This window comes from Vicugna pacos, chromosome X (assembly GCF_048564905.1).
Source record: "Vicugna pacos chromosome X, VicPac4, whole genome shotgun sequence".
Taxonomy (NCBI): Eukaryota; Metazoa; Chordata; class Mammalia; order Artiodactyla; family Camelidae; genus Vicugna; species Vicugna pacos.
Window position 1 is genome coordinate 71,260,699 of NC_133023.1, and position 13,189 is coordinate 71,273,887.

At 36.0% G+C, this 13,189-nt stretch overlaps 1 non-coding gene across 1 annotated transcript; it reads right to left on the reverse strand.

Moving 5' to 3' along the window:
- Positions 1 to 1,591: 1,591 nt before the first annotated feature.
- On the reverse strand, positions 1,592 to 1,665 carry TRNAA-UGC (transfer RNA alanine (anticodon UGC)). The gene has a single exon. It is a non-coding gene; the product is annotated as a tRNA-Ala (tRNA).
- Positions 1,666 to 13,189: the final 11,524 nt, after the last annotated feature.

A 13,189-nucleotide genomic window follows, 5' to 3' on the forward strand; every position in this document is an offset into this window, starting at 1 on the left:
ATTACCCATAGGGAAAGCTTTAGCATTTCTTACACTCTGGGGATTGATGCTTGAACCCTTTTTCACCCAGAATTGTATAGTAAGTCTCTAATTTCATTTGTTTCCCTATGACAATTTAGGTCAGTGCTTTGTATGTAAGAAGTGTTTAATAAATGTTGACCAAGTGAAAATTAGTTGCTCCCTATCCCCACCTACATCCCACGCAATTAGTGAAGCAATTATTTTAGTCCAAGTTCATATGTAGTCTCAACTTCTATTTCAGTGGCTTCCTAACTTCTGGGTCCTTTTTGTAGAGAAGTATGTATGTGAACTTGGATTTCTTTTTTCCCCTGTTCTTAATGCTTATGAAACCAAGACTCTGTTCTTTTATTGCCAGTCTTTCTATACTTTCTATTTATCGTTGACTCATACCTTTTATTTTGCTGTCATCATTAAGATAAATTACCCATCTTTGCTCATTTCTCCATAGCATCTCATTACCAGACTCTAAAAGTGTTTTGCAACATTAAGGTCCACTCCAAAGTTCCGCTGATTGTGTGCAATATCCACCATGATTTCCCTGCAATTCATTATTGATAATGGGAAAAGAGGAGACAGAATGTCAGCGAGGGTAGGAGGGGAACCAATACAGAGGAAAGCACTGAGGAAAAATATTTTTTGAAAGTCCTTCCTCTAACTGCAATAAGCCATCATGCAATCCCACGGTGGGAGGGGGTGGGGAGAAAAAAACTTCTACAATCATTGCAGATGGAAATTGAAAAGTATAATAATCTTTCCAAAAGGGTGAATGGTAGAAAGTAATAACAATAAAAAAAGGGCAGTTATTCTCTGGCTTCTTGTAATGCTCAATATGACTCTTATTTGTATTATTGTGAAAGTAAATGACCCTTTGTCCTCTACCAATAAATTATTCATAATAACAATAAGATAACAAGCCAAAAGCAAACCAGTGACAAACGCTTTAGGTGGTGGCCAGTGTGTGGTAGAGGTCATTGGATTAGAAAATTACTATAATTTAGAGTAATGAACAGGTTTCTGCCATTATCCCATTTGTACTTAACTTGAATTTCTGGGAAATCATAATTATGAAATACTCAGATGGTAGTTTGAAAAAAATAAACAGTTTCCCACCCATGGGCCTGACCTAAGCAAGTTAATGAGGATAATAGTGTTTTAACCTTCTTCATTCTTGGCATACACTAGGGAGAAACCACAGACGATAGTGAAAAATCGCTAGCTGATTAGGAAAGAAACACAACTAATTACCAAATGGAGCAGACTGCTTCACATTTTGCAAGAAAAACATATTTTGTGTATATAAATTATGCAATTATAAGGAAACACAGCAGTTAAAAACAGTTGGCTACTTCACCGTGGAATAACCTTAAGTGAGAACAGAATACTAGAAAGAGTAGATGGAAATAGATAACAAAAGCAAATGAGAAAGTAGGTTTAAATAATCTTAATCAAATAAGAAAAGTATTTTTACAAACAATGTACCAGCACAAGCTTATCTTATTTAAACATCTCATAAAGAGTTTTTCTTTTGGTTGGGGGAGGTAATTAGGTTCACTTATTTATTTATTCTTAGAGGAGGTACTGGGGATTGAACCCAGGACTTCATGCATGCAAAGCATGCACTCTACCACTTGAGTCATACCATCCCCTGCAAGAGTTTTGAATTTAGTGAAATAAGATACTCGGTGACTGTAACTACAACAAGTCATGGACAAAATATTTTTCAGACAGAGGTACATCAGCTTGAAGGGTTGCATTCAATTTTAGAAGTACACTCAGCTTTTAGCCCCTGTAAATGACCAGACAAAATAAAAAGAACAGATTAATCGAAGGACTTGAGAAATTAACAACTATCATATTACCTGCCCAGTCAAATGTCTTTTGTTGACATGTATATTTTCTGCAGTTTTATTTATAAGCTCCCTTTTTCAGTGTTCCACACAGCACAGTGAAGAACATTTCCCTTGTAACAAGTTAACATGAATACTGAAAGTACTAATTTCATTTTTGTATTGCTCCAAGAAAAAATAAACTCTATGAACCTTATTTTCTCCATCTGAAAAAAAAAGAAGATGACTAAAAGACCCCCTTGACCAGGTTGTTATGAGACTCAGATGATGATAACATACTTATAAACTTATAAGGAGGCGTCCAAGGTGAGCTACTTTGGCATCATCATCAATCAGGTAAATCCGCCAGGGGTAAAAGGATGACAAAATAATAGTGACATAGAACCCTCCTGGAACAACAGAGTTTTGTATAATTTGGTCAATCAACTCTATATTACAAATAAAAAAGTTATATACTTATTTATGTTTTAGATTATAAAGTTATAAGCCTGCAAATCTGAAAGTATATTTCTTTTCACTTAATAATAATGAACTATAATACAACATCTATTATGAGCCAGGTACCATTTCATGTGCTTTACATGTAATAACTTATCTAATTTTTTAAATAACCCTTTAAGGTAGATACCATTATTATCCCCATTTAACAGATGCAGAAACTGAGGCACAGAGATGTTAAGTACTTTGGTCTCACAATAAGTGGCTAAGCTGGATTCGAAGTAAAAATCCAAAATCCTGGTATTTGCTACTTCACGATTCTGCCTCATTTTGACATGAACTGAGCAAGTACTATATGACTGACAGACACAGTGCCAGGCAACAGAACTAAAATTCTGTACAGAGATAAACAACATCCTTGGCCTCATGGATCTTGTAATATAGAGGAGTAGACAGACATTTACTAAATACTCAAATGTAAAACTGCAACTTTGGCAAGTGCTATGAAAAAGGACTACTGTGTGCTCTGAGACCAGGAGCATTTGACCTAGTCCAAGAGTTAACAGACGGATTCCATGAGGATTCTCAAGCTGAAGTTTCAAAGATCAATCAGATTTAACTAGGTGAAGAGAGGAGGGGAAAACATTTCCAACAGAGGAAACAACATGTGCAAAAGCCCTGTTACAGGAGGGAGTACGGCACCATCGAGGACTTCAAAGAACAATTCCAGCAATTTTCAGAAGTGCAGAGAATGAAGAGGAAAATAGAGCCATGGGAACCCACTGATGTGTTAAAACAGACATTACCTGATAAAATCTACATTTTTTAAAATGATTATTCTGACAGTTGAGTGGAAAAGGGGTTATTTTGGTGTTCACAAGGTGGCAATTTAGTACACAATGCTAGGTATCTGTCACTCAAACTCCATTATCCACCAAGTTCAACCATGGATGGCTTTTATAAATGAATATCCTAGAAAATAGGAAACACAGGGGAAACTGGAAAAAATTCTAGAGACACAGAAAGCTATGCTGAATTGGAGAGAGAATGAGGAAGCTTGTGAAGAACTATAAATTTGATCTCATGAATACATAAGAATTTCTCAACCAACAATTAGAGAATGTATATTCTTCTCAAGCACATATGGGATATTTTCAAAAGTGGAACATGTACTAGGTCACAAAATGAATTAATTTTCAATGCTTCATAACAAATCAAGGCGTTGTCTTGGCTGCATTCTCATCTTGTGGCTTAAGTTGGGAAGAAGTCACTTCCAAAGTCCTGAAAATTGGCAGAATTCATTTCCTAATAGCTGTACAAATCATGACAGCTTTCATCTTCAAAGCCAGCAAGGAGAGAGATTCTCTGCAGCTTCAAGTCTCTAACCTCTAGATCTTCCTTTAAAGGGCTCAACTTATTAGGTCAGGCCCACCCAAGATACTCTCCATTTTGATTAACTTAAAGTCAAGTAATTAGGGACTCAAATTACATCTTCAAAAAATGTCTTCATCTTTGCCTTATAAGATAAATGAATCAGAGAGCAACAGCCCATCACTTGGGCCATATAGTGTTGGTTTGAAGTAAGTCCCAGGTACTATCCATGATCATTCAAGGGGAATTGATTACACAAAAGCATGACTCACTGGGATTACAACTAAGATGTGTCTATAAAGACACATTTGAAATACAAATTTGAAAGAACTAATGATATACAGATAATATTTTGACCCCTAACAGAAATAAGGTAGAGGCCAATAATAATAAGATAAATTTAAATATTCAATATAATTAGAAAAAATTTAAGTCTAATTCATTAGTCAAAAGAAAAATCTTAACAAAAGTTTTAAAAATACCTAAAACTAAATCATAATAAAGTATTACATATCAAAATGAGAGAATGGAGAAACACTGAATCAAACACAATACAAAGATTGCCAATATCACCAATTTTATTCTACATTATAATGCAGATCTAGCCAGCACAATAAGAAAAGAAAAATAAATCAAAGTCACAAGGATTGAAAAGGAGGTAAATTGCCATTATTTGCAGATGAAATGCTTATCTACGTAGAAATTCCAAAGGAATCTGCAGACAAAACATTAAAATGAATAGAAGGGTTTTATTAGGTAGCTAGAAATCAATATTCAAAAGTCAAATGCATTTTTATAAACTATAAACAACCAGAATCACTTTTAATTACAAAGCATCAAAAATTGTCAGTTCCCTAAATATATATCGAATCAAAGATATTGAAAATCTCTACAAAGAAAATAATAAAATTATACTGATGTATTAATGAAGACTTAAAATAGGAGGAGAAATATACCTGTTCAGTATAGAAGACAATATCATAGTGGTGGCAATTTTCCTGAATCTATAGGCTTAGTGTGATTCCATCAAGATTTTAACAGTTTTTCATGTAGGTTAAGCTGGTCATAAAATTTTATGGAAAATTACATTCCAAGATTAGCCAAGATACTTCTAAAGAAGACAGATTTGTCGTACTAGCTACCTGGAATTATTATGAAGCTAAAGTAATTAAGGACAGAAAAATTGACCAATGGCTAGAATAGAGAGTTGAGAAAGGGATCTACTGCTTTTTTAAAAACTGTGAAGGATCTGATATGTTATCTCACTTGCACAATAACTATACATATACATATAAATATATATTATATTAATATATCAGATAATTATTAACATTTTATATAATATATATTTATAGTACATACTATATAATATTTAATAATTATATTTCATATATAGGCTCTATATGTATGATGAAACATGAGGCACTTAGATCAGATAAATAGAGTTCCTTATTGATACAACCAGATGAACAACCAGAGAAACACTGCAGCATCAATACCCACACTTAGATCCACAGGCATTGTGAAAGTTTATGGAATCTTTCTACCAGGATGGCAGGTTACCTGGACCACAGACAAGGGATGGTGAACAATGAATATTCTCCATTTATATACAGGAGGTAGACGACCATCCTCTGCCCTCTCACTCCCTTCCCTCTCAAAAAAGGAGGAAAACCCCTTTGCCTTATTTGATATTTGATGGAAAGTATCCTGGGTTCTCACCCTCACCTTTTAGAATATAAATGCATCTTTCCAAGGGCTAAATAAACCCCAGTTAACTCTGGCTTTTATAACACAGAGATGTTGCCAAGTTCTGGGCTTCATCCCTTTGGCATGTAAATACCAAGGGAGATGGTGCTCCAGTCTTTCTGGATCCTTGAGACTTAACCTACGGACCTAGTCAGGACTGCAACTATTTGACTCTCTCTAGAAGAGATAAGAGATGTTTTATTACCCCTTTGGATCAAAACAATTAACAGAAAAATGGCTACAGATCTCATTCTCATGGTATGTGAAGAGTTAAATGTTTCTAGGAGAAATGCAGACAAATATTTTCTATGTTTATATTTTTGTGACTCAGGACATTAGGACTTTTTAACAGAAGAACTGAGGAATCCAGAAAATTTTATTTCCCCAAGCCCACACACATGTAGAACTTTGATATAAGTCAAATATAACACAGTAGATAAATAAGGAAACAAAGGACTATGCAATAAAAGCAGGTGGAAAAATGGTTATTCATAGGGAAAAACTGAAATTGAATCTGTTCTTCACATGATTCAAAAATTAACTTTAGACAATGGATCAAATATCTTTAATATAAAAAAAACTGCATAATGTTTAATAGGAAATATAGATGAATATCTTCCTGACCTTGGGGTAGAGAAAGAACTCTTAAGACACAAAACATTGCTTTTTAAGAGATGATAAAGTTGACTCTATTAAAATTAATAATTTCTGTCAGGGAGCAATGCTTTTAGGAAAGTGAAAACACAAGCCACACACACACCGCACACACACACAAGGAAAAAAGAAAGAAAAGAAAACACAAGCCACAGACTGGGAGAAAAATGTATTTACAACACACATAACCAAGAAAGGATAGGAACTGAAAATATACAAATAAGTCATATAAATCATATAAATCAGAAGAGAACAAATACCCTCATAGAAAAATTAGCAAAAAAAAAAAAAGAGAGAAAAGTATTTCAAGAACAGGAAACATTTATAACCAACAGAAAGAGATCTTCAATCTCACTGGTAATCAGGAAAATACAAAGTAAAACTACAATGAAAAACACCTTATACTCATACCATTGGCCAAAAAAATAAAAATAAAAGCAGGACAATGCTAAGTTTTAGAGATATTGTGGATCAGTTGGTTATCTTATATATTCCTGGAGGGAGAACATTTTCTTTGGAAAATAATTTTGCATTAAATTAATTGCATATACAAATATATTTTTGCAAATGAATATCATGAGACATATGAAAGCAACAATATCAATAATAGCCAAAAAAACTGGAGCAACTCAAATGACAACATATAGGGAAAACAAATTGGAATTAATCACAAGATGTAGTATTTTCTAGCAGTCAAAAGAATAAACTGTTGTTACTAGGGAATGGAACTGAAGAACACTGTCAATGTTTCCCAGGTGGGACTACACCAAATAAGCACTTCTGTATGAAAATTCAGTCTCTGCTCCACAATAAACTTTGAAATGGGTCGTCTAATTTAAAAAAATAAAACAACTACCACTCTACAGAGCACTAAGGAATGCAATATGATTGTGTAAACTAAAGAGAACACAAAGCTTAAGAAAATGGAAGAACATCAAGTAGACCTCAGGAATGTAAAAGGAAGAGGTTAATAAAGTAACAAGAGAATTAAAATAGGAAACAGAAAAAAGTTGTTCTTTAAAAAACATAATGAAAACATGAAATCAAGAAAAGCAAAGATTAAACACAATCATAAAACTTGAGAAAAAGGATAAGTCAACTACAAAAAGAGGAGTGATATGTGAAACATAATGCTAACATATTAGCAAGTTTTAATGAAATAAACCAAAAGGCCCCCAAATATGTAGAAACCTGGAAGTTTGATAGTTATGGAGAAAAAAAGAATGATCACCAGCAAATATTTCCTGACTTAGATGTTTAAAGGGTAAGGTGTATTACATTGCCAATGAAAAGATTATCTTTATACTACTTAAAGTGTTACAAAGCATGCAAAGCAATGTAGAATTTAGTAGCATAACCCTGATACTGAAACCTAACAAATACAGAAGAAAGAAGAAAAGAAAGGAAGGAAGGAAAGAGGGAAAGGAAGAAAACCAAAGACCAATCTTCACTATGACTATGGATAATTTAAAAAATCTAAGTGAAATATTATCAACTTCAATCCATCAGTAATACAAAGTATAATCACAACCAGTGTGGCTGAGAAATGAGGACCCAATAGGAGCTGCACAGAGCACCCAGACTCAGTCACCCCTGTCTGCTGCCTCCAAGCCCTTTGCGTTAAGCATAGACCAGAAGTCCGGATTCCCTTCTCATTTATTTTGAATTATCTCTCATGTCGCATCTTATTCCCTCTGGTCTCACACCCTTCGCCTATATATTTTAATGACTCTCAGTTTCAAAGGAAAAGAATTGGAGTCCTAATTCATTTTTCCCTAGGAGGATCATCTGTTCCCTTGTAAATATTTAGCTACAGACATGTGAGGGAGGTAATCATCCCCATCTCACAGGTGCCAAAAGCAAACTGCACATGGAAATTTGGAGTAGAGGTGACACATATCATCCAATTCAAATATTTTTGCCTTACCAAAGCAAAAATATTCTGCTATGTATAAAATGACTTTGTGTGACTTTCATAAATAGAAAATTAAACAATGAAGGCACAAAGTAACATGAAATTTTATGTGTTGACTGTGAAAAATATAATTTTCATCATTTTCTTGTGACTAAACTAAACGTATTTCCCAAGCCCCAACTTCTGTTTGATTTCTAAAATTTGAACTTAATTACTTTGAAATAAAATCAATAATGATCGTATTTTTTTCTCATTTAACTTTTTAAATCAGTCAATTCCAATCCCCTCCCCAGATTGCATCATGTGGCTCATTACCTATATTTTTAAAATATTTATTGTATGGTATAAGAATTATAAACAGCTTCCATCAGGGTTTAGCCTTTGAATTCCAAAAAGATAGCTCCTATTAAATAAAAGCCTTAGCTTTCAAGATTGTTTTTCTCCTGTGCTATGAGTCTATTTTTGGAACTCAAGGCCACGAATTTGACTCTGTGTTCTCTGAGGTCTTCTGCGACCTCAGACAATATTATCCAACAAAGGAAGCAGTATACAGGTAGTAAAAAAAAAAAAGCCTCCTGGGTATAGGATGCATAATATTGCAATTAAAGTACTGATGGAATATTTTTCCTAATTTAGTTTTATGTTCCTTGATCTCAGACTCAAGAACATTGCAACAGACGGATCCTTTAGAGACAACGTTCCCTTTTCCTCACTTCATGTTTCTGCCTATCCCATTTTTCCAAATAATATTAAATCTCTGCTGTAGTGTATGAATGACAAAATTAATGTATTTAAACTGCAATAATGTAGTGGTGCCTGGGAATATATCCTTTGTTTGCAAATGCTAATGTTTAAGGAAATAATACTTGGATTATGAATAGCTTCTATTTATTGACAATTTAACTTTCAGCCTGATGTTGTTCTCTTCTCTATACACTCTTTTTCTGTCATTTCACCCACTCCCATGGTTTTAAATGCCATCTATGACTCAGAAATGTGTAATTGCAGCTCTGACCTTATGGCTACCTACTTGATATCTCCAGTTAGATGTCTAACGGGCATCTCATATTTAATACAAATGTCTAAGTCCAAGTCCTCTCTGAAACAAAGCCTCAGGTAAACATCAAAATCCTGGCATTATTTGGGAGGATAAATCAGGTCAGTAAGGGCAAGGAGGAAAAGGAAAATGAAATGCACGTTAGATTCCTCAACAGGCATGTTCACTCAACACACAGACATCTCAAGGTTTGCAGGAAGAAATCATACCTCAGAGCTGTCCACGAAGGGGATAAAGATGGGGAAATTTATATGCTAAGTCCCTTCTGTGTTGGGCTTGAACATGTGCTTATTCATAACTGCCTTCCAGAAAGGATTCATTGCCCAGCTTCTGGGAGTGCTGTCAGGAGTCAGACTCCAGCAGTCAGCTCTGTCGGAGAGCCATCTCACCCAAGAGCACATAATTCCTGGAACAGCTCACAATCAAAAACTGATTACAGAGATATAAAAGCCAAGCCATTTTGGCCTACTTTAGGATAACGTTAATGGCCTTTACATGCTCCAACCACAGGCTTAGCCAAAGCTTTGTTGAGTATTTCTCACAGTTTGAAATCTCCCTCTATCTGATCTTATTTCTGCATCCTTTTATGCACCTGTGTTAACCCACAATAACTTTATGACATATGAAACACCATGTGAGCATTTATATCTAGAAAATACAGCCTACAATTCCATCTGTGTCATCTCCTGTTAGTCAAACTACATCTGATAAAGAGCTAACTTTCCCAAACTTCTGGGTCACATCATCTGGCCCCTTGGTAGTTACTCAAGAATACAGTAACCAACCATTGCAGTTCTCCTGGAACTGACTGGGTTTTAGCACTAATAGTCCCGCTAACTTAGAAGCCCCTCAATCATGTACAAACCATGATAACTAGTCACCCTATTTAGGAAGACAGATCCCACACACATGGTGGGTAATTTCATTTACATCTAGACATGTAAGAGCAACAACCTGATGCAGCAAGGTTGCCAATAAGAAGAGAGAAATGAGGCAATTGAGGGAATCTGAGAAGGAGCACACTTTTTTGGTCCAATTCATTGTCCAGAAGTGAACTAACTCAAACTCTACAAAATGCTCCTCTCTCAGTCTTTCTTATGTCAATATGTAACACCACCATTCATCAGTTACTTAGGGCAGAAACTTTGGACTTCTTTTTCTTCCAGTCCATATCCAGTCCATCCTCAATTCCATATGGCTCTACCTTCAAAACATATCTAAGACTGTATCACTTTTAATCTTTTCCATCACTATCACCATATTTAAGCTACCAAGATTTCCCCCCTGGACTTCTGCAATAGTTGCCTGACTGATCATCTGGTTTTCACTTTTCCCCCTTCAATTGGTTCTCCAAACACCAGCTAGGTTATTCTTTAAACAGCTGGTTCAGATAATATTAGATCTCTACTTGAAATTTTACAGGAACTTACCATCACACTTAGATTAAAACCTGAAATCTTGAGAAATCAAGATGGTGAAGTAGGAGAATATGGAAATCACCTCCCTCACCAAGAACACATCAAAAATACATGTGGAACAATTATCACTAAAAACAAGCTGGAGACTAGGAGAAAGACTCCTGTACAACCAAGGCTGCAAGAAACATCTACATGGAGTTTAGTAGGAAGGGAAGAGAAGTAATCAGGTTGGGACTTGCACCCCTTGGAGGGAACACAGAAAAGGAGGGGATTACATGGGTTTGGAGATTCTCCCTGGGGAGTAAGCAGTTTGAGCCACATACTGGGTACCCTAGCCCCAGGATCCAATACTAGGAGAACAAATCTCCTTAGCTGGTTTGAAAACCAGTGGGGCTGTAAGAAATATAGACTCTGCTCATGAAGGGAATGAACACACCTGTATACTCCCAAAACAAGGTGGAGCAAGCAGACTGAAACTGCCCAGGACCCTGGCTGGTTTCCCTCGATTGCCCTGGTGTGTGCTCCAGCCTGAGCTGAGAGCCAGCTCTGGCCCCTCTTGCTCTCTGGCACAGCTCCAAAAAAGGGTGAGGGCTACTGCAGCTGAGGGGCATGCAGAGTTGTGAGGAACATAGGTGGCTCAGACCCAGAAAAGCATCTGAGCAGAGCAGGGGCAGCCATTGCTCGTGCTTACAGAGGCAGTGCCTTGAGAGTGGTCTAAAATTCTGATTAGGGCTGGGACCACAACAGGCCATGCCCTGACCCATGGTGAGTGCCCGCACCAGCCTCTCCTACTCCAGCACTGCTCCCCTCTGAGGTGAGGGTGATGTGCTGAGACAGGGGAGAGCACACATTTAGAGGAAAACAGAGCCAGTCTGGATCCAAACTTCAGGGCTTATGTTCTAGCAGCTTGGGAACCAACCCCTCCTCCAACAGGATGATGTTAGCCACTGAGTAGAGGAGAAGCCCCAGGTTAAATCTGGGATGGCTCCAGCCCCTCCATCTCCTGCTCACCTCTCACCAAGGTGATAGCTCCCAGCAACCCCAGGGGAAGACGTGTGCTCACTTCAGGTCTATCTCTCCCACCAAAACCACTGTGCACACAGGCTGCATAGGGACCTGCCATACAAGTCTAGCCCTTCAAGACCAACACAGGTAACTCTTTTATCTAACTTCATAGAGACAGAGACAAGAAACTTAGAAGAGAGAGGAATTTACTTCAAACAAAAGAATAAGAAAAAAAAATTTAATGAAACAGAAATAAATAATTTACCAGATAAAGAGATCAAGGTATTAGTAGTAAAATGCTGAATGAACTAGGGAAAAGAATAGACGAACACAGTGAAAATTTTAACAAGGAACTAGGAAATATAAAAAAGAACTAGTCAGAAATAAAGAATACAATAACTGAAATTTAAAAACACACTAGAAGGAATCAATAGCAGACTAGGTGATACAGAAGAATGCATGATTTCCATTGTTCAGTCTTCCAATCAGAACAAAAAAGGGAAAAACAAATTTTAAAAAATGAGAACACTTTAAGGGACTCCTGGCACACATCAAGTGTACTAACATTTACATTATAGTGGTCCTGGAAGGAAAAGAGAGAAAAGAGTTGAAAATATATTTAAAGAAATTATAGCTGAAAATTTCCCAAGCCTGAAGAAGGAAACAGATATCCAGGTACAGAAAGCACAGAGAGTCCAAAGTAGGATGAACCCAAACACAGTCACAAGACATATCAAAATTAAAATGACAGAAGTTAAAGAGAGAATTTGACAGGCAGCAAGAGAAAAACAGAGAGTCAAAAACAAGGGAACCTTGATAAGGCTATCAGCTGCAGAAACATTGCAGGCCAGAAGGGAGAGGCATGGTATATTCAAAGTGCTGAAAAAGAAAAACCCACAACCGAGAATACTCTGCCTAGCAAGATTATCATTTAGAATTGAAGGAGAGATAAAGAACTTCTCAGACAAGCAAAAACTAAAAGACTTCATTAATACTAAACCTACCCTAAAATAAATGTTAAAGGGTCTTCTCTGAGTGGAAAAGAAGAGGCTATAAGAAGAAGTATATTTATGGGAAAGGAAAAATCCCACTAGTAAATGCAAACATATAGTAAAGGTTGAGGATCAACCACTCAAATAAGCTATTGTGAAGATTAAAAGACAAAAATTGTAAAATCAACTATAACTATAATAAACAGTGAAGGGATAAATATGAAGGTGTAAAATATGACATCAAAAACACAAAATGTGGGGGAGGAGAATTAAAATGTCTTTTAAAATGTGTTTGAATTTAAATGAATACCAGGCTAAAATAAGTAGACATAGCTATAGGTCAACATATATAAACCCTTTGGTAAGCACAAATCAATAGATACACAAAAACTAGAGAGAAAGGAACACAGACCTATCACTAAATAAGATATCAAGCCACAGGGAAAAAGCAAAACAGAGAAAGAAAGGACAGAGAATAACTACAAGAACAACCAAAAAATAAGTTTAAAGTGGCAATAAGTACATCCCTCTCAATGATCACTTTAAATGTCAATGGACTAAATGCTCAAATCCAAAGATATAGGGTGGTTGACTGGATAAAAAATACAAGACCCGTCTATATGCTGCTTAGAGACTCACTTCAGAATTAAAGATGCACACAGACTGAAAGTAAGAGGATGGAAAAAGATTTTTCATGCAAACACAAATGAAAAGAAAGCTGG